The 19,902-nt window shown below is 35.9% G+C and overlaps 1 protein-coding gene across 7 annotated transcripts in view; it reads left to right on the forward strand.

Annotated features, from left to right (window-relative positions):
- PCDH9 (protocadherin 9) overlaps window positions 1-19,902 on the forward strand; it is a 902,160-nt gene that overhangs the window by 40,634 nt on the left and 841,624 nt on the right. The window lies entirely within an intron of this gene.

A 19,902-nucleotide genomic window follows, 5' to 3' on the forward strand; every position in this document is an offset into this window, starting at 1 on the left:
AAGATGCATGATAAATGCGTGGTCAAAACGCAAATCTGAAATGTTAATGTTTTGAATTAAAACCTATCATGTTTCGCTGTCTCTAGATGGAATTAATGCTAGGCAGTGAAAGATACTATAAAAGTGAAAAGGTGAAACCTCAATATCCCAGACCCTTGTTTACCACCAAAGTCACGATTTCCAGGCCACTTCACTAGCTTTTTCTTTTCAAGTGTGGTTACAAGTAGTTCATTAAAAGAAAAAATATATATTTCTTTATAGATAAATAATGTGCTAAGATTAGCAGAAAATTAATTTGTTAGAAGAATAGAATTAGTGTTAACAGACATGATCACACGAGGAATCATACCTCCCTTGCCAATTAGAAAATACTTTAAATACAATTGTTTATTTTATAAAAACCAGCATTATCAAAATAAAAATCCCCAAACCTTTATCTTTAAAAAAAACTACATTTACTTGACATTAGTAGGTTTAATAAAGATTTAGACAAAATTAAGATCAGGATGGGAGAGCTGAGTTTTTATGACAGCAAATAGCCTCTTTTATAACAATACTAGTATAGGTTTGGTGACATAATAAAGTAATGACTAAAGACAGTAAATTATTACCAACCAAAATTATTATCACAAAAGCATCTCACATGGATGCATGGAAATTGGTATGATAAATATAATGCACAGTTTTTTTCCAATTCTGTTTAAAATTCAACTTCATTAGTAAATCATAACAAATAACCTGGCTTGTTAGTTTTAATACCAAAAATTCCTTACAGCTTTTTACAATGAGATTTTACTCTTGAAATTGACTTTCTCATCTGAAGAACATGGGCTCTGAAATTACTGAATTGTAGATACAGCTACATTTTCCCTTAGCTTATATCAATAAGATAAAATGGATGTGATTTCAAAATTTTACTATAATTTACAGACATACACATGTGATCACATGGTGATGATACATATTTATACATGCAGTATTATACAAACTATGATGCAGCTCAACAATGTTTTTGATCAGTTATCCATTAGAAAAACAGAATTTTATAGATATACCATTTAAAGATGTCAGAAGGTTTTCTGCTGGAAGCAGAAACTTTATCTAAGAAAACCCATTATCTAATTTTCACAGGTTATAGCAGACCATACTGTGTAAATCAAATCCATCCGTGGACACTTTGGTGTACATTTCTATACACTGCCTTTCCTCTATCCCCAGAGGTTCAACAAGATTCAGGGAAATACAGTTATGATTGTTTTCAGTTACTGAAGGAAGCAGCTTTTATATTTACTGGGAGGATCAGAGAGGCATCGTGCAACCTGGAGAGCTCCCTTGGCTCCAAGTTTTAAGTTGCTGGGGTGTGTTTGTTCTTTTGTTTGTCTTTCAGGGCTGCATGGAACAGCATGACCATCATGTTCAGCTTTGATGCCTGTGGGAGGGATAGGTTAGATATAAAACACAGTACAGAGGAAGACAGATGCTTGCTGCATTTGTATTGAAAAGTTTAGAGGAAAAAATGTTAAAAGCATGTGGGTCCACTCAATTGAAACAAACAATTGAACAAACAAAAGTGCTTTTAAATTGCTAGTCAAACTACCAATGGTTCCTCTTGTTTAATTAGAACATATGCTATAGAAAATGGCCTTAATATCTCAGATTTTGCTTTGCAATACCATTTTTTCATGTAGGCTTAAAATCAGCCTGAAAATTTACCGTGTCTGGAGCTGAAAGTGTGTGTTGATTTGGGGGATTGTACCAAACCCATATGGTAAGAAAGAAACAGTACTGTATCTAACTATTGTTACATATTAATTAACATTATTACCCAGTTGATCTTTGACCAGATCTTTCACTTTCCCTTTCTTTTTTTCATCCTACTCTTTTCCCTTTAAGACAGATCATTAAAACTTAACTAAATCCATTTAAGGTCTTGCTACTAAAAATGTAGTCCACCCATGGACCAGAAACATCTGCATTACCTCGGAGCTTGTATGAAATGCAGAATTCCCATTCCTACTGAACCAGAATCTGCATTTTAGTAGGATTTCCAGGTGATCTGAATGCATATTAAAGTTCGAGAAGCAATATTTAATGTGTATATTATGTTGCAATAGACATTTCCTAACCCCATATAAAGTTTGGATTCCTGAAATGAAGAAATTATGCTTCTCTATTATATACAGTCATCAAGATACGAATTTTTAACTTCACTGTTATTCAATATACTCAAAGGTTAAGTCAACATAAATTATTTTAATATTATACTTATCTGTCAGGATCCAGATTGTTAAGTATATGCTTTTAGGATTCAAGAGAGTGTGAAGTATAATTCATTCCAATAGCAGATTATTTCATATCTATTAGTAGCTTTATTATGTTTTTATACACGAGAACAAGTTTTAGCTTTTTAAATACTTATTAAAAATATTTCCAACTAGTTGAAGAATATCAATGGTAGAGTGTCCCCATGATACTAAGAAATTTTTCCAGAAGATTTGAGATCTGTGGTCTCAGTGTCATGTCTTTGAAAAAGCTTAAATATAGTAGATTAAATATCCAAGCCAATTAAATATTTCAAATGATTGATTTTTGGATTATTAAGTGCAGCTTGTTAGCCTCATGTATAAATATTTCTTGGTCTATTGATGAAGTACATTGTTTTACTGTATACTTATTTCATATATTGCGATCACTTATACCATATGTTACATATTTATATATTAATATATTTTGCATGGATAGCTGTCATCCTGGTTTACGACATCATGACTGTCCTCACACACCCAGGATACGAACTTCGGACCTATATACATCCTCTTCTCTCGGTTCTATTTTAGCCATCTTATCAAATTTAATTGAATAATACTTCCTCCTCTCATTTTTAGCTAATTATTTTTTAGCATTTTTAGCTAATTATTTTTTAGTTTGAAGTCATTTACACATTCAACTACTTTTAATCTCTGAAAACCATTTGGAAAGGAATACCATTTTAACTTGTTTATCAAAGACCTCATCATTATTTGTAAAGCATAATGCACTTAACAAACACTTGAGTTTAACAAATCATTTACTTCTTTCTATGCTATATGTCTTCAACTAGAAATCAGAGATATGTTGGATTCTCAGAATACAATATGAAATTGCATAGGCATTTTCAGAATGTCATAAAGCTCTTTTTAAAAACTATTCTGTGTATTACATAAAGTAAAACATAGTTCTGTATTTTAAGAAACTTAATTATAAGTAGCTCCTAATTATAACACTAGCTCAACATTAATATAGTTTATTTAGTTATGTGCAAAGTAAAAAAACTAATTCTTAAGTTGTTATATTATATTTTTCATGTACAGCTGGTGATAGATTTTCACTATTTCCCACTAAACACATCAAATACACAGAATGAGGCAATGAGGTGGGCACCTGGGTGGTTCAGTTGTTAAGCCTCTGCCTTCGGCTCAGGTCTCATTGAGCCTCTGCATCAGGCTCCTTGCTCAGCTGAGCCTGCTTCCCCCTCTCCTCTTCACTCCTCTGCTTGTGTTCTCTCTCAAGCTGTCTCTTTCTCTGTCAAATAAATAAATAAAATATTAAACAAAAATTAGGCAATGAGAGTAGAAATCTATATGGTAGAAATATCATTAAAGAAAATGTCACAAAATTGTTGTTGTTGTTGGTGGTGGTGGAGGTTGTGGTGTTTCCTTACTCTGTGTGTGTGTGTGTGTGTGTAGTTTGCTAAGGACACTTAACATGAGATCTACTCTCTTATTGTGCATTTTTAAGTGCCAAGTACTTTGTGCTGTGTTCTTTTTAAAAAACAAATTACAAACAATACATTTATTTTAGTTGACATTCTTTCTAATAGATCAAGAAAGTAGTATAACATTTATTCACTGCCCTCAAGGACATTGGCAGGTACAGGGGATAGAGAAAATGAATGGACAAGTAATTACCGTCAAAGGTAGTATATGAACCCCAGAAGGGAAGTCTTGATTATGTCATATGGACATTTTGTGGCAGGAGTTATTGCAGTCAGCTGAGAAGACCAAAAAGAAATGCATTAGGATAAGGTTTGAAAGATGAATCACCTTTTGACAGGTCAGAAAGGGTCACCCTAAATGAATGGAAAATAGTGAAAAACTGTTCTATTTCTACAATTCATGGTTTTATTTACCAAGGTAATAAAATTACTTTCCCTGATAACACCAAGCATGAATTTTACAGGGTACAGTTGTCATTTACAATTTACGAACACCCCTCATCCTGGCCATGCCTTAGTTTTAAAATCCTGTACCTCCACAAATTCAGAGATCTAAATGGGGCTCATATTAGATTATCACATGAACAAAAGTCGTAATTTGTTTAGAATTAGAGTAGAATCTATTGCATGAAAAGGACCTCAGCCTCCTCCTCCATTATAACCTTCATCTTCCCTTTTTTTGCTGGTAAAGAAGCTATGTGATTTTTATTTCCAGTTTGTTCCCTATGTCATGTAATAATATGTTCAGACACCAGACACCTGAAGGAAACTTTATCATGCGTTTCCACTGATCAGGTGGTTGTGAAGTACCAGCTAAAGAAAGAGACACTGTTCTCTTTTTCACTTGAGCATGAAACATAAATGATTTAGCTACACATGCAGATTATGTGTTTTTAAAAGAGGCAAATACAGCTCTGGGTAACTAGTTTTCTCACTAACACCAGGTATTTAAGTAAGAAAATTATCCATACATCGTAAAATGATTGGCAAATATACATGAAAAGATACTGCAGATCTATATCTTCCAACTTAATTTTAACTACTTAAACAATGTTGTTATTTTGTGTGTTGCTCAAATTACTATGTTATTTTTTTAATACTTTATTTATTTATTTGTGAGAGAGAGAGAGAGAGAGAGAGTGCACAAGCAGGCAGAGTGGCAGGCAGAGGCAGAGAGAGAAGCAGGCTCCCCGCTGAGCAAGGAGCCTGATGTGGGACTCGATCCCAGGATCCTGGGATCATGACCTGAGCTGAAGGCAGCGACTTAACCAACTGAACCACCCAGTCATCCCTCAAATTATTATTTTAAAATGTAACAATAACCTTCATTATAATGTTAAAATTAATCAAACTGCTTAGACTATCTTTTACTTCAAACTCAGTCATAACTTTTTTTTTTTCCTTTTGGCTTTTGAAAAATAAAATACATAATGTATGGGAAATTTTGTAATTAAAATTGATTGCCTTTATCCGCTGAGGCACCCTGCTTTAACAATATCCCAAAGACTTAAGAGAAACATAACAAAAATAGCAACTAGATATTGGGAGTGATGTTTGAATTCTTAAAAAAAAAAAATGAAGGAAGCAAGAAAGAAAAAGAAGAAGAAAACGGGCTGTGAATGCATCTAGTTCATAGCAAGCTTTTTCAAAAATATATTAATCTACATGGCCCAAAATGTCACCTGACATGCTAACTTTTATTGTTTTTTTTTCTTAGTGATTAGGAATTTAGGCTTAGAGTTCATAGAACTGGATTTCATTCCTACTAGTTGCTTGCTTTCTGGTTTTAGGAAAATTTTAGCTCCCCTAATACTTTCTAAAATGCATTTCAGTAAGGCTCAAATGTACTTAAAAGAGTTAGGCACTCAATGCATAGTAATTATTTTTATTATCGTTGATTTCGGCTATAGTAGTAGTAACAGTAGTTGTCATGATCATTCATATCTGTAGATAAATTAATTGAATCCGATTCAACATCTAGCTAAGAAAGCTGTACTGAGGAAGTAGAGACTTCTTTTTGTTCATTTTCTTTTTTCAAGAGATTGAAGGGAGAGTCATTTAGAATTTAAATTTAGATCCTTCCTCCCATGGCACCTACCAAATATTCTACAGAAGTTAGAGGTAGTCGTGAGGAGAATTTTCTCTATTTCCTCACCTCTCCAGGAAGGACTAGTAAACACTTCGACTTCCTTCAACCAATGGTTCCTTAGTCTGAATGGTGAAAACTTCCTCTCCAAGTATCGAGGGATGCTGACAGTTGAGGACTAGGCAGAAATCGGTTCATCTCAGGCCAAACAGCAAAGATGGAGATTGTATTCTGAGTGGGAAGAAGACTGATTGGACATTTTCAGCAGAGGGATAGCTTGATCTGACCTATGATTTTTTAAAAAAATCATTCCAATTGTTATGCGAGAACTGACTTCAGTGGATAAAGAATGAAAACAAAGCTAGAGATAATGATAGCTTAGACCCGGGTACACAGCCAAGGAAGTGGTAATGAATGGCAAGATTTGGGATATTTACTAACTAGAGAGTAGGGCTGATATGACATGTTGACAGATTAAATAAAGAAGTTGGAGGAAAGAGATGATTTGTGTCTAACCTTTTGATTCCTTGGTTTGGGGCCTGAATGAAAGAAGGAATGGGGATTCCTGGCTGATGTAGATTGAGAATGGAAACTAAGAGTCCGGCTTTAGTTAGAAGAAGTTTAAGATGCTCATTTGGCATCTAAATATCAATACCAGGAAGGTAATTTAATTAATGGGTCCTGAAAGGGAGGGTGGTTATATCTGGAGATATATATTGGGAATCCATCATTGTGTAGTTTCGTGTCCTGAAATCTAGGTAACATCTGGGAGAAGGGATTCAAAGGCAGGGATCTGAGACACTCAGAAGCGGGAGGAGGGGAGCCACCAAAGTATACAGAGAATAAGGTGAAGGGCAAATCCAAAACAGTGGAAACAGTGGTGTCCTAGAAACCAAGTACAGAAAGTGTGTCTGCAGAAGAGGGTAATTGACTGGTAAAATTCTGCTATCGGTGCATGAGTCCATTAAAAGACAGACTGGGCCCTTGGAGGAGAAGTGGTGACCTTGAGACCAACGGATCTAGAACCTGTTTCATTGCAGTTTTTTCATGTCTTGCATTTTCCGTCAGTTCCCTTTGATGACTTTAAAAGAAATAGCTCAGTTACAGTATCCCTCCATTTCTCCATGATTGACCCCCATTAGTCTGATTCCACACCCACTTAGAGAGTTGGCACACACTGTTAACTCTCACCTTTTTTAGGATATTCATGTAGAATGTTTATACTGCCTCTGTTACACTATTACCTATGAAGATTCAAACGCCGTCCCATTTTAACGAGTTACAAAAATTACCTTAACTGCCAAATGTTTTTCAGTTGTTTTCATATTCATTTTACAAACATTTTCTGAGAATGCTCTGTATTCTTATTCTACTATTTCCTCTCTATTCTCTCTCTCTCAAACCTCTTGTGATATGAATTTCCTCTACAGCTCTCCTGAAATTGCTCTGCTTAATGACACCAATGATTTCTAAAACACTGAAACCAGTGGCTTTTTATGATTGTTCTATGTAGCTACTTTAAGTGGGAAATTGAAAAAAAAAATTATTTGTACTGTTTGCAAGTTTGATTTACCATGACTTAAATTTCAATAATAAATCCCCAGGAACTCTGTTTTGACTTTAGCTTTTCATAGACCCTAGTTTGAAAGCCACTGATCTAGAAAACAAGCATTATGCTAATGTCTTTTACAGAGGACAACACCTAAGGTAAAGGCCAAGCTGATTGTCTCTGGGTTCCTACACATCTCCCACGGTTAAATTTCACATTAATTTGAAATTGATTTTTAGTAATTAAAATCACAGTTATATTAGCCTCTTGACACAAATTTAAAATGAAGAGCTTTAACTTTATAAACGATAATGCTTATTGCAGTTGATGGTACTAAAAGGTAACAATAGAACTCTGTAAACACATTTGGAGTTGCTTTCCCTGAACATGAGCCAGCATCATAATCTGCTTATCAGTGAGAAATGTTCAGGGAGTGTGAAATTCAACAAGACAAGCCAAAGAAAATTAATTCAGACTTGCCTTAGAAATGCCAATTGACCTAATCTTCTCAATCTATTAATTCTGAAGGTAGAAGGAGCAATAGATGGAAAAGCCTAGGGGGTAATCATAATGACACGAGACCTAGGGGCAGCTCACAGAGTCAGCCCTGCTCCTGAAAACCAACCAGGGAATTTTGAATAGTTACTTTAAATGTGCATAGGCCATTCAGAGTCTTATAGGTCAAAAGCAAAATCCAAAAATCAATAACAAAAAGTGAATTAGGAAACTTGAAGACATAAATAATGTGCTGGGGTTGATTTGATACAAGTGACTCTCAGAGTTGAAGGCATCCTGTACTAACAGCAGTGAGCCATGCAGAAACCCAACAGTGAGCTCCAGAGTGAGCTTCACTAGCAGATTCCTAGATAATAAAAATTTTGTATCATAATACTTACAAAATGGCATTAAAAAAAATCCTACGAAGTAGTGCCAGTTATGTAGCATGCACAGTGAACTTGTGAGTTAAAGTTAGTAGGTTTCACACTCCATAGCCTGTCCATTCTTTAATTTTCCCTTACAAATAATAAAGCAGAAAGCATCTGTAATTAAGAGATGAAACTGATCTTCAAGGAAATATCATAGATTGTTAAAAAGCATCTCAATATATCATACTAAAATCAAATATTCATTACCTGTTTCATCTAAACTCCAAGGAATCAAGTTTTGTAGGAAGAATTTCAAAGAAATAATATCAATGGGTTGTTTGGAAATTTAGAAGCAATTCTATTCAAAGTGTCTAATAGACCATAACTACACGCACTGACAGATATATTTTGGTTTGGAGTTTTCTTGAATGCCTGAAGTATAGGCCATGGATTTCTTAGCAAACCATAGTTTTAAGTCTGTATCACAATCAATATTTGCTTTCCTGTTCTATTTCTCTTTTCCCTTCCCCTTAACCTTGACTTTGAAATAGATTTTAAAAAGATGATAGAAACAGATTCCCAAGAGAAGTAATGAGAGCACATCTAAGAAACGGGAAGAAATGTTGTAGCCTAGCTTAATTTTTTATCATTTTTCTCCAAAATAACAACTCATGGTTAAAGAAGATCTATGAAATATTTGCTTCATAAATGATGACCTCAAAATAAATTCTGGTGTTTTTAGCTTTAGTTCTAATAGAGTATGACAGGCATAAAAACTAGATTTAATACCAGTAATTATTATAATTATTATCAATTAAGTAAACAGCAGTTAACACTAGAAATCTGTTTTTGCTTAACTTGGTTTGTTGGGATGTAGTCCCTGTAGTTTTGATCTGACCTTTAACCTAGTGACTTTAATGACCCACTTAATAGTCAGCAGCTGTGCACTGAACAGGCTTCGTTGCATGGCCTGTGGCTATGGCCTATCACAGCCACTGCCTTAAGCCTCAGCCATCCCCTTACAAGGACTACTCGCACAGATACTTTTTTTTTTCTTTTTTCATGCAGATATTTAAATAAAGAAATAAAATTTCCATATGAACTTTTGTGTCTGACAATTTTGAGTGAATACCGGCTCTGACAATTACTATGGGCATTAGGCAATAATTGTTTGCCTCCGTTTTCTTTTCCATCGTATAGGGATTTTATTACCTCACTCACAGTAATTAAAGAATGCAAACTCAAGACAGGGCCTGGGATGTAGTAATACGTTCCCTTATGTCTTCACTACTCAACAGTGTTTTTTGTGCATTACTGGGTACCACAACTCTGTGTAATTGGGGATATGGGCGTAAGTACGTAAGCTGATATTTAAAGTGTCTGTCCTTGTAGACTTCAGAGTAGAACTGGGAAGATATGTAAGTAATTTTGTAATAATTTTAATAATTTGCACTGTGCTCTCTGTGGTCAGTATAGAGTACCAGTGGGTTTTATAGCCAGGGGATATCTTCGTCACTCTATTGGAGCTCAGGAAAGTCTTTCTTTGTCATGAAAAATTTAAAGATGAAATTGCTTGTATAAATCTTTATTCGGTATCTAGCATAAAATAAGTATGCAGCCAATGTTACCTGCATTAACGTGTTTAAGATGGACCTAACTGGCAAAGACAGAGGGGCGGATGATTCAGGAAGACGTAACAGCAGGTATAGAGACCTGGAGTGAATGGGACTGGCGCTTAGAGGAGATTGGGTAGGGAGGAAGGCTAACGGCACACAGTAGCAAGTTCAGACTAAAAGGGATGGAGTATTCAAGGCTAGAGTCATGCAAAGGCCAATGATAAACTAAGTTAAAAAGTGTAGGTGTTAAAATGTAGTGGAGGGGCGCCTGGGTGGCTCGGTGGGTTAAAGCCTCCGCCTTCCGCTCAGGTCATGATTCCACGGAGCCTGCTTTCTCCTCTCCCTCTGCCTACTTCTGATCTCTGTCTGTTAAATAAATAAATAAAATCTTAAAAAAAAAAAGTGTAGACTTTATAGTGGAAACTCGTCAAAAGTTTTTAATATGAAGAACTGACATAATATAGAGTAAGCAATGATAAGGGATGGTTACTGCTCATTAGAATGAACAGTGATTGCATACTGAATATATCACTTAATCCTATCAATATAAGATTCATTATCCTTATTTTACAACTGAAGAGGTCAAAACATAACAAAATAAGTTATTTGCTCAAGATCACACGACGACACTGGTGAACAGGGAATTCCAACCTATTGTAGTGTCGCTTTTAACATCTATGATACATTTTTTCCCATCTTAATCTCTTTCCACGTACAGAGAGGTAAGAGAGGAGTTGGCAGTAGTAAGAATCGAGGAAATGTCATGTTGGACTAAAACACTAGCAGCGAATAAAAAAGGAAAGGACAGGCTTGAGCGATAAAGTCAACAGCATTTGACACCTGAGTGTTTCTATTGTGTTTGAATGAGAAAGAGGATTCAAAGATGAGCTGCAGGTCTGGTATTGGCACTGAGTTGATATTGCTTCCATTGAGTGAACTAGAGAAAACATGAAGAGGACAGGTTTGAGGAGTGGAGGTTAAACATCGTGGGTTGACTTTTGGACATGTTGAGGTTGAGACACCTGGGACATATCCAAGTTGAGAGGTCCATTGGAGTCCCTTGGAGTAAAAGCATGTCTTCCTTTCTGAAGGCTGATACTTGAGGACCATCACCAGTAAAAGGTAACAAACAGTAGCTGAAGTCTTGGTCTACAAGAGACTGTAAGAGAGGAGAGGACAAAAGGAGGAAACATCAACACAGGGACAAACACCAATACTTAAGGGTTATGCATAGAGACAAGATTGTGGACTTGTGTTTTCAGACACAGACAGAAGTATGAAGTGGGAGGGGAGAGAGCCAAAGGTCAACAAAAGAAAGAGGGTCAAGGTGTCAAATGCTGCCAAGATACTAAATGAGGTAACGCCTGGGAAATCAACTGGGTTGGATGCAAGAACTCTTGTGGGAAATTTTGACATAGTGGTTAATTCGGACGGCAGTCAGGCAATTGAGCAGCAGCAAGTGGTGGTGACAAAATGGAGAGTGAATGGAGATAGTTTTTTTGTTCAAGAAGTTTGATTCCCAAGAGTGGAGAAAATACAGGAGTTTGGGGCAGTGACAGGTGGCAGAAGATTTTATTTGAAGGCAGAAAGTGTTAATTATTTAATAACAATAAATGATTGATACTCTCAATTTTAATTTAAAAAAGCAAACCTAGGTTTTGAAAGCAGTTTCAATATCTGAAACTTTTATGATGTATGTTATTTAATAAATATAAGTTTATTATTTATTATTTAATAAATATAAGTTTATTAGTCAGATAATAAAAGCACTTAATCAAATGCTTAGTATGTACTAGACACAATATTCCATATTAACAATAGACTTTAATTCTTACACCAGACTATTAAGAATGTGTTATTCTTGTTCCCATTCTTAGAAATGGAAGCACTATGGCTATGAGAAATTATAGTTAGTCGTCCAAAAAGTCCACTGTCTTTCCAATAACAAATTGGTGTGTCATATTTTTCTTTAAATTTTTTTTTTTTTTTTGTGATAGGATCATAGGAATAAGGTCTTATGAGGGTAAAAAAAGTATCTTCACATGCTCTCAAGAAAGGGAATGCCTATGTCACTGCAAAAAAAAAAAAAAAGTCCCACGAACAAATTAGGTGTGTAGTAGAAGAGACAAAGCTAGATAAAGGATAAAAACAATCTATTCTTTCTTCATGTTGATTATATATATATATATACACACAATTTTGCTTAGTCTTAGTCACTTACAGGAATAAGTGACTAAAGCCGCGTAGCACTGTCAGTTGAAGCCTTTTTTTTTTTTTTTTAAATTTTATTTATTTATTTGTCATAGAGAGAGAAGCGAGAGAAAGCACAGGCAGACAGAGTGGCAGGCAGAGGCAGAGGGAGAAGCAGGCTCCCCACCAAGCAAGGAGCCTGATGTGGGACTCGATCCCAGGACGCTGGGATCATGACCTGAGCCAAAGGCAGCCGCTTAACCAACTGAGCCACTCAGGCGTCCCAGTTGAAGCCTTTCTGAATACGTTTTCAGTCCTAATAGACTTGTATTTTTGCTTTTTGTTTTTATTTCTGGAAACCATTCAGGAGACACTTTAACAATAGTGCCTTGATGGTAGAGTGATTTTAGTCAAAAACTTTAACATTGAATGGAAAGTGCCTTTCTGCTGAAGAGAAAATAAATGAAGAAAGTGGGGCAAGATGTGTGCGCAAGGATTTAGGCAGATCATCTGGTTAAGCATTGGGGACTGAACCTGAAAAGATTTACGGGACCCTGAGCAAGTTGCTTCAGGCTGGTAATAATTGCGACGCTGCTTCCTCCCCACGTCCCTTACTCACTTCTCTGCATCGCCGCTCTTGTTGAGTTCATCCATCTTAATGAAATATCCATCTTCCGTCTTTCTTTCCTGCTTTACATTTTAGACCTTATGGGGGATTGAAAGTCGTTTTCTCAGCTGGACTCTCGCTAGCCAGAGGCCAACTTTGCTTCCAAGTAAGACTCCATGCAATTTCCCCCATTAGGCATTTGTTTCATTGTCTACATGAGAGCAATAAAACTTATCAGCTAGCTCAATCAAACACATCAGCTGGAAATGTCTTCTCGCTGTGAATGAGCAGATCAGTTTAAAAAATTAAAAAAAAAAAATGGTTTCCTCGAATTTTGTTGTTAGAACAGTATGGATGTTTTCTTTGAGTATTAGTCATGGTTTCTATGTCTATATATTTGTGCATTTATAAATCTGGTGCAGGTATTTTAAAGTAAGTACTATCATGATTTGCTTTATAATTAGTTAAGATGTGGGACTGGAGGTGTAACTTTTAGGGGGGTTTTGAGAGTTATAGAAATAGGTACTTTATTCTATCTGCAATGAATTTGAACAAATAACCCCTCTCCAGCAACAATTAAGTTTCCATTCTCGCTTAAAATAAGGGAAAATATATCTATGAGACCTTTTTCACTTATCTAGGATGCTCCCTGAGCTTTGAATGAGACGATCCTTGGTGCAGGTAGTAGCGAGTGAGGGCTTAAGGGAAATAGTTGTGGAAGCAGGAAGCTGGGTTTCACCAGAAACAACCGTGTGTGTGTATAGATTTTATTTTCTCACAATAAATATTCTTGTTATTTTAATGACTGTTTTATCTTGCAGCTTCTATGGTCTATGGAATATTGAAATATTGAATATTTATTCTCTCCACCCGCCCCACCCCCACCCCCCACATTTTGTGGCCTGTTTGGTCCAGGCCTTGCATATGGTAGTGTCACAGATACTTAGGGCAGTTTATATGTGAGCGTTCGCATCAGATAGCTGACATATCAAGATGGTTTATTTATAATGAATCTTGGGTTGTAGTAGATAGAAACCAACAAAGACCCCTTTATTTCTGGGGTTGTGAAAATTACTTGTCTGTGATAGTAATAATTATTCTTCAACATTAAAAAGCTAGTTTCTCTGAAGAATATCATTAATGTCCCATGCATAAGCACTATACTGTCCAAGCTGAGAGGATCATTAAAGGCGTATTGAGTCAAGTAACAAAGGATGTTTGCTTCTGCTCATATGTGGATATAGCATGCAAAAATATTCAAAAACAAACTTCCAGGGCACCTGGATGTCTCAGTGGGTTAAGTGCCTGACTTCTGCTCAGGTCATGATTCCTGTGTCCTGGGATAGAGTCCTGCACTGGAGATGCCCTGCTTCTCTGTCTCCCTCTGTCTGTCACTTCCCCTGCTTGGGCTCCCTCTGTCAGATAAATAAATAAAATCTTTAAAAAAAAAAAAAAAAAAGCACACTTTCACTCAACCTTTCAGTAAGTGGACATGCATCTTTATGAAAAAGAATATTTATCTTTATTTAAAAGTCAATGAATAAGTATTTTTCAGATATAAGATATGCTTAATTTGTTTTCAAATGTATAGTAACTTATAACACATAAATTTGACAATGACACAAGATAAATAAATGAAAGACCAGTTTAAGATGGAAATAAGAAATCTAGGATGGACACATCAGCTAATGCTGTGGGATTTTCCTCACCCAGACCCAGCCCATCTTACCTTCTGCTTACCTGAAGGAATGTAGCTTTAGCTATTAATTCAATGAACAGATAAATTTAGCATTAACAATTTTATAATCCACAATGAAAGGGACATTCATAGCTGGGCTTTCTGCAGGTAGTACCACCATAATAAATAATACATTTCTTTCCTCCTTCCATACAGTTCATGTGCATTGGTGGTTCAGTGGTAGAATTCTCGCCTGCCATACAGTTCATGTATTCATGTATGTACATATGTATGTATGTAATATCTACTGTCTGCAATCAGTGGTATATTTCAAAATGAATATTTTATGTACAAGTACACAAGAACTTATACAACTTATACAACTTATATAACTTACACAACTTATACAAGAACATATAGAAATATAATGTATATTTGAAGTGTGTGCAAGGGTGTGTGTGAAAAAGATATTAATTTTCCTACAAATAAATGTTCTTGTTAATCAATGTTTTGTCATGTAGACCATATGGTCTATGAGATATTAAAGATCCTTTTTTTCCCTCCACTTTAAAATAGAAAATAATATAAATAAGTTAATTATAAACTTAAATGTCTATAAATTATACAGATTATTGACCATTTGTCCTCTTTAATGGATAGTTTCATTTGACAAGGAAAACCTGCCATCTAAGTTGTAGGGATAAAGTTAGCTTTTGTTTCTGTACAAACTGATTTTTTTAAAAAAGCACAAATAATTCATGCATACAACTCTACAGATCACGCCTCTTTGGAGGAAGTTTATGGTTTGATAAGAGGGTGGGGGGGTTCTGTTTTATTTTTGTCTTATAGCTGGAGGCATAACACAGCATTTTCTGGCTGTAAAGAGTACTTAGAATTCGAAATTCAAAACATATCGAGGCGCACACACTTCCTGCTGCCTTGCTAACCTATTTTCCAGGGTCATTTTCTTTCAAGTGCAGTTAAATTTTTTCTCTGTCGAACTGAAGTATGTACCAGAGGCTCTTGGGATTTGAGTTCACCATTCCAGACTTTTATCTAGAGCAGGTAGCCTAAGTGAATTTTCCATCTTGCGAAACTCCTGCAGCGAGGCCGCAGAGGGGAAAATGGAGCTAAGTACTGACAGATGTGCCACGAGGCCCCAGATTGTGAATCAGGGGTGCAGGTGGAAAAAATATATATAATTTGCTGATCTTACAGGATATATCTTTCAAAGGGCTAAGCTCTTCACCCTCACATTTTCCGCTGTAATATCTTTCTCCGGAAGATTGATTTAGTGCCTACGCTTCTCAGCTGACATAGTTCTCCACCCTCCACTCCTTCCTCTCCTTGTTTTCATAAGCAAATTGTAAATTCTCTCTCCCTTTTTTTTTTTTTTTAAGATTTTATTTATTTATTTGACAGACAGGGATCACAAATAGGCAGAGAGGCAGGCAGAAAGAGAGAGGAGGAAGCAGGCTCCCCGCCGAGAAGAGAGCCCGATGCAGGGCTCGATCCCAGGACCCTGAGATCATGACCTAAGCTGAAGGCAGAGGCTTTAACCCACTGAGCCACCCAGGGGCCCCGTAAAATTCTCTTTATTCAAGAAGAGTGCTATGGGGGGATGGGGACTAAAAAAACCCCTTCATGTGGATAACTTTTAGTGCTCCCAAACCCTGCTCCAAATTTTTGGTCTTTCTGTAGAAGGTAACCACAGTGATCTAAACTTCCCTCTCTCTGATTCTTCCTTAAAGATATTATTATTATTACTATTATTATTATTATTATTATTATCATTTTGAGTGTTTCAAACTGTAAGAAACAGAGTTTCAGAGAGTTGAGTGACTCTTTGCTATTTAGATTTTATCTGCTGTGCCTGAAAAGTTATGAGTTTCTACTTGAGGTCTAAATACAGCCCATAGATTTATTTCACTTGGCCTTGCAAATGTTCTACATGTGAATCAGCTGCCAATCTTGAAGAATGAAGAAACACTAGCTTTCCTTGAATGCTTCCATGAACGAGCAACTCCACTCTGCTCTTGAATGGCCACAAAACCCTGTAAGAATTGATCCCAGCCACCACTTTAGAAAGCACAGCCTGCCTCAGATGTGTGGCTCCTGTACTGCCCATTGTTCCCTCCACTTGAGGCCACATCCCTGTCGCCATTTTTCTCTTTCTTTCCATTTTAGCTTCACCTATTTACTTTAACTGCCTGTTCATTGAAGTCATTTGAGTTTTCTGCTCATTCTACCGGGAAGGCAATGATGTAACAAATTTTCTACCAACTCTTATGAATTAGTATGTGCTCGGAGAGATGGATTAAGAATAATTCTGGGGCTCTGGCCTAGCAGCAAAGTATGCCTCCCAGAATTACACTACCTGTCAGGAAAAGCCAGGAGAGCAATCACGCCAGACAAAGCTGACACACACTTGAGATGAAGGACAGCAGGCTTGCCTGAAATTGTTCCATTACAGCAACTGGAAGAGAGACTGGTACTTACTGAACATTTTACATTTAGACAGACGAACACACAGTCACAGATCTTGGCTGCATAATAATCTTGCTAGGCCCGGTTTACAGATGAGAAGCTAAAGTCTAAGGTCTCATCTGATGTGATAAAACCAGTAAATGGCAATCTTAAGGGTTTTTTTTTTTTTTTTAATGATAATTTTTTAAAAGATTTTATTTATTTATTTGAAAGACAGAGATCAGGGAGGGGTGGGGGAAGCAGGCTCCCCGCTGAGCAGGAAGCCTGATGCGGGGCTCGATCTCAGGACCCCAAGATCATGACCTGAGCTGAAAGCAGAGGCTTAACCTACTGAGCCACCCAGGCGCCCCTTAAGTTTTGAATGTACATCTCTGTTTATTACATTGTACTTCCTTAGTGTTTGAGAAGTTTACCTTTTTTTAAAAATTTTTTAGAGCAGTCAATGAATCCCACATACCTGTAAGCAAAGAATTAGATGCTAAGAGTAAGGCTTTTTAGAGAAATCAATTGCACTGCTCTCATTTATTGAGGGCTTATGACACGTCCATCATGCTGCTCAGTACTTTATAAAGGTTATCTCATTTACCTCTACAATTTCTCAGTTTGTAGGAAAGTATAGTCATTACTTTATAGAAGAGGAAACGTAGGTTCAGTGGCCTCAGGCAATATATCTAAGATCACAAAACTAGTAAGTCACTGAGGCAGGATTTATATCCCGAGGGATAATTTCTTCAATGCCTAGTTTCTATGCACTATACCATTAAAGGTCTTTGTTGAAATGTATAATAAAATGAGAATATAACTACATGACCAAAGATAAATCACTGCCATCGCAGTTTTGCCCATGTTTAGTTCTTGAGATTTGGGATGAGATCTCAGCAACTCAGTATCTTGGTTCAAGACTTTCAGTTTCACTTCTGATAAATAAGGAAGAAGTATGTCAACTTGATACAGGATTGAATGAATAAAGTTAAGTTTTAAATGACTGATGACGATCTAGTACCCACAAAGTCTTCTGTTACGAATGGGAATAGAACCTCAAGACATACCTTGAGCGAAAAAGTCAACTGTTACCCTCATTTTAAAGTCTTACCCCAATTTGTAAGTATTTATGCTGGGCTTTACTTAATGTAGATGCCCTATCTTCATTTTTGTCTTTTAAATATTATTTGGGCTAGAGTGCATAGAGATAATTTAAAAAATCATTCCCCGTAGAAAATTTACTTGGTGAAATTAAAAATGACAAAAATCACTCATTAAGAATATGGAACCAGTTCATGGTAAATGGATTTGTGTATGCTATATTTAATGTAGGAGAGATAAGTTGCTTGGGCCAGGAGTTGTGAAACTTTATGACATCACTCCTTGATAGCTCCAGGGATATGGTGGCCATATTTCTCCCTCACTCATGATTACATCTGACTTTTAAATTACCTCCCTGGTTCTCATTTCTTACTTCTGATAAGTATATTCCAATATGCATCTCCATTGTTATTATAACGTTCTAATGTTCTAATGTTAGACTGCAAAAGTTTGATTCATAAGGGAGGACCTCTTACAGAGTTTTCTTTATTATCTCAAGTCAAAATGGTATTACTCACTTTAGACTTCTTGTTTTCCTTTCTGGACAGCCACTCTCAATATCTGATACAGAAATGTTGAAATGTATAATAAATAGGGAAGAAGTATGTCAACTTGATACAGGATTGAATGAATAAAGTTAAGTTTTAAATGATTGATGACGATTTAGTACCACTTTCACCACAGATTTTACTCATTTTAAAGTAACTTGTAGCAAATGTTTTTTGAAAACACTTATGTGAAATGTAGTATTCTGTGTTGGGAATTATGTTCTCCCTTTATAAGCAAATAGTTATTATCTAGAGCAGTGTTATATGTGTTGCCATTTCTTTCCAGTGGACACTGGGACACATGATCATATAAGTTTTAAACTTTCTTAATGAAGCATTAAATTCAAATATGAATACCAGAAGACTTTGCAAAGGGATGTAAATAAAAGTAACCTGATATTTTATAAAACCATAGCACAGATAACTCTGAATAACAGGAAACTATTCTCATCCTTAAAGAATGTAGCATCTAGAAGGAGAGACCAGCCTGTAGATAGGCTGATACCGATTACCTAATAAATGATATGAAAGAGAAACGAGATGATAACAGGATGCCCTACAAGCATATAGTGGTGCACCTAATCTAGTTCCTGAGATCTGGAGAGCTGGGTGTGTTGCTAGCATTATAATTCAACATAATGAGACACAGCAAAAAAAGAAGCAGAGACACATGTGAGATGTCCAGCAATGAACTAACTGGACAAAAATATGTAGAGAGAAAAATAAGTGCTAAAAAGATTAATTTACTTGTTCAAGAGCACTTGTATGGTTAATAGAAGTTTTTGCTAATCATAAAAATTGCCATTTTACATATCTTGTTAGGAAAATACATGGATACTTTATTTTTGTTTTTCAATAGCATTCGGTTGCTAAGATTCTGAGTTGACATTGACATGACAGTTTCAACAGCTACAGGATAAGTCTAAAGTATCATTTAACTTACAAAATAATCTTAGTCCATTTAGAGCTTTTCTGGTGACAATAATTAAAAAACGAACACTTCACAATCTGCTATAAGATTCTATTTTAAAGAAGCCAAAAGAAGTGTAAACAGCAATAATGTTATGAGTAAAATCTGTCAGAACTTTCCTTAACAACAAAAACAACAAAATGGAAGGACTTTTCTATAGTAGAGTATTGGAACACATCAGTGTGTAAGTTTTTAATTTTCTTAATGAAGCAAAGATCTAAATACAAATACCACAAATACCACAATGAGCATTGCAAAAAATATATATAAATAACCTGAATTATTTTAGAATGTTATAGCTTTGATTTCCTTAAAGTGTGAATTTGCAATAGTTGCATAGTTTTTGCCTCATAATTACATTCTTGGTGTTTATGTCAAATGCAATAATCTAAGCAAAAAAGGTAGGGCACATGGGTGGCTCAGTGGGTTGAGCCTCTGCCTTCAGCTCAGGTCATGATCCCGGGGTCC

Source organism: Mustela lutreola, chromosome 13 (assembly GCF_030435805.1).
Source record: "Mustela lutreola isolate mMusLut2 chromosome 13, mMusLut2.pri, whole genome shotgun sequence".
NCBI lineage: Eukaryota > Metazoa > Chordata > Mammalia > Carnivora > Mustelidae > Mustela > Mustela lutreola.